This window comes from Zingiber officinale, unplaced genomic scaffold (assembly GCF_018446385.1).
Source record: "Zingiber officinale cultivar Zhangliang unplaced genomic scaffold, Zo_v1.1 ctg135, whole genome shotgun sequence".
In the NCBI taxonomy this organism is placed as follows: domain Eukaryota; kingdom Viridiplantae; phylum Streptophyta; class Magnoliopsida; order Zingiberales; family Zingiberaceae; genus Zingiber; species Zingiber officinale.
Genome location: NW_024589831.1, coordinates 360726 through 364227, shown reverse-complemented (window position 1 = coordinate 364227; position 3502 = coordinate 360726).

Here is a 3502-nt window from a genome sequence, read left to right as displayed (position 1 = left end):
CAGGTGCTGACTAGCTAACTAACTACACAGCGAAGGGGGTCCTGCTGCTCGCAACTCCAGCTACCACTACCCACGCGTGGCCGAGTGCGGCACGACAGGACAAGCGGCATCAACTCCAGCTACCACTCTCTTGAGTGGCCGAGGATGCGGCATGCATGCAATGACATGATGCGAACAATGCAACAGTCATCATATATATAAGCAGAAACAGGTATGCTACATGAAGCCAGCATGCTCAATATCGTACATAAATAAGCAACAGCCAAAACATACAAACATGGTATCTAGTATCTGCTACTGATCATGGACAACAACAAGAGACTGTATAGATATGGAACGAATTTCTCAAACATTGCGTGGAAGTATCAAGCGCAAGAAAGTAAGAGTGGAGTCAAGGTAAACAGTCCTTATCCAAAATAATTCATGCACTAAGGTCAAAGTACTAAAAGAAAACAAAGCAAGAAGTACCCGCCTTTATACGTAGATCGTGTCAAACCAATCTCATGTCGAGACGCTCGCCTCGAATCAAAATCCTGCAAGTATATGGCACGAAGCTGGTCTAAGAATCTATAAATCATTTAATAATCAATTAATGAATCCATAATTCAAGTATCTCTTGCTCCAACAATTCAAGTACCTCTTATCAATTTAATTGGTTAGGTATCAACTATTAGTCACCCTACAGATGATTAGGACTTATATAACATAAATTCCCTTCTTAAAACACCTCAAATATATTTGAAATACCACAACCGACACAAGAGATCAAAACTCAATGGTTAGCCCTTTTTAATCATCAAAATCTGTCCAGAAGTTCCACCGTCAACACAAAATCACTAGCACTTAAAACACCAAACAACATTTGAAGAACCCTCTTGAAGAGCCATACATGAAACCAAGAGGAAGGATTATTCAGTGAATCAAAACTATAACACAAGGTGGAGAAATCAACAAAAATCGATCAACCTCCCTAGAATCCAAAACAGAAACTCAAGCAAAAGAAACCCTAGCGTAGAATAGGGCAGCCTCTGAATTTGCATGCTATCCTACCAAAAGAAAACACTCATCCATACCTATAAGGGGAGAGCTACTTGTTGGATTAGCTTGGGCGTGTCTCAAAGAGATGAGGATCGGTGTCTTTGCTGCTCGTGTGAGGAGGAGAAGAAGATCGTCGGCTGCTGTTCGCGTGAGGAGGAGAGGTCGGCTGGTGCTTGCAGAGTAGAGGCTCGAGGAAGAAGCAGCAATCGGCGATGAGAAGAGGGCAGAAAGGGAAGAGCTCGGGGTGCGGCTTGGGAAGGAAGGGGATCGACGTCTAACGCTAGGGCACGGGAAAGCTTTTAAAGAAAAGGAAAAAGAAAATATTTAAGGAAATTAAATATTTCCTCGTTTAAATCGGATAACTTAAACAGACTTTTCCTTGGCCCAATAATTGATCCCCTTAATGTACCTCATATGAACTCCAATTAATTCTCAGAAAATTTCTAAAAATTCCTAAAAATTCCGTTAAGGCTATTAGCCTATTAAACCTTATTATTTAATTATTAATTTGAGCACTGTATTTTACAGGAACTATCTGGACCATTCATAGAGATCATCACTATCAAAGAAAAAGAGAGCTCTCATCCAATCAAAATCAAGTCATTCAAAGATTAAGAAAAGTTCAATTAAAGATGGTTCAAAATTGGGAGATTCGGTTCATCTAAATTTGGCTTAATGAGATGAGGTTTAAATCAATTGAAGTTTGGTTTCAATAGGAAGTTGGGTTCATCCAACACAATCAAGAGTCTTCTAATGGTTTCAACTAAAAAAACAAGTCAATCCAATAGCCTATTCTTCAAACAAAATTCTCAAGTCCATTTTCCAAAACTCAATTTCAATCTTTATTGGATTCGGATCCAAATCTCTTAACCTTCTCTCAAATTCCTCAACCCGAACCCAATAATAAACCAAACCCCTAACCATCCACTCATCTCTTCTCAGTTCTCATGCACGAAGAAAAAAAAACCTGACACCAACACCCAACACCCATCTCCTCTCTACCACCATCAAGGCCAGCGGCCATCTCCACGTCTCCACCGTCTCCAGCCGACCTCCATCACATCCCTCAGCCTCATCTACTCAATCCACTATCAAAGCTCTCCTCAAGATGCCTCCATCCTTACTCACGCCATCAATGCCACCTTCTCCATCGCCATCACCAATGGCTGGCGGTCCGCCTCCATCTCCCCACCGTCGGCCAGCCTTTCAACCTCCTCATTGTAAGAACATCTTGTCCACCTCCTTCCTTCATGTTAGAAGGGAAGAGAGCAAGGGTCTCCTCTTCAAGTTAGAAGAGGGAAGCTTCTCCATCATCGAGAGCCCCTTTTCGCACTCCGGCATCCCCGTCACTGCCTCTGGAGCTTCACACTTCCATCTTCTTCTGGTTAGAAGAGGAGTTTGTTTTTCTCCATCAGCGTCTCTTCTATTCGGATTAGAAAAGAAGGGGTCCTCTTTCATTTGATTTCCATCCGCATCTGCTCATTCCATCCGACGGCGATCAAGGGAGAAGCTAGTCAGCTACATTCCATTCACGAGCTTGGACGATGAATTCATGCGTTGGATGATTTCTTTGTTACGTGTTGAGTGGTGATTGTTGGATGTGTTGATGTGTGATTAATGTTGAGTTTATTGTTGAATTGTAATGACATTAACCTCCCATGTTTTAAAGTGCATGTTTTTAATAGGGTGTAATCCTCTCGGGACGTTCTAGTGGCTAGCACATGACTTGTTGCCACTATGAGATTTGAGATTCGAATCTTGGTAAATCTGAGATAAATACTTCCCTTATATGTTAATTACTATTTCAAAGGCTAGTAGTCGTCCGTGATTTATCTCCTTCGTGTTGGTCCTGGGATAAATTGACGGGGGCGCTGGGGGCGAGCTTATTCACCTTTTGCCACCATGTTTTTAATAGGGTGTGGTAGTTAAGGCATGGGGTGTTACCACATGAAGTTTTAGGGTGAAAACTCGACATGTCCGAGCATGCCTCCCTCATACATTGACACCTATACTAATGGTTAGTAGCTTCCTATGATTTACCTCCTCCGTGTTGGCCTAGGGACGGCTTGGCAGGGGCACTATGGGTTAGTGAATCACTTTTACCACATGTTTTAGGTTTAATAGGTCCCCTTGGGATGGTCTAATGGTTAACGCATGAGGTGTTGCCACCATATTTTAGGCTTAATAGGTCCCCTTGAGATGGTCTAGTGGCTAGCACATGAAATGTTGTTACCATGAGGTCTAGCGTTCGAATCTCGGCATAGTCGAGGTAAATATCTCCTTTATGTGTTAGTTAGTATTCCAAAGGCTAGTAACTACCCTTGATTTACCTCCTCCGTATTAGTTCTTAGACGGGTTGGCGAGGGTGCTAAGGGCGAGCGTATTCACCTTTTGTCATCATGTTTTAGGCTTAATAGTCCGAGCATGCCTCACTGCATGTCCGGCCACTTGAATTAATGACTAG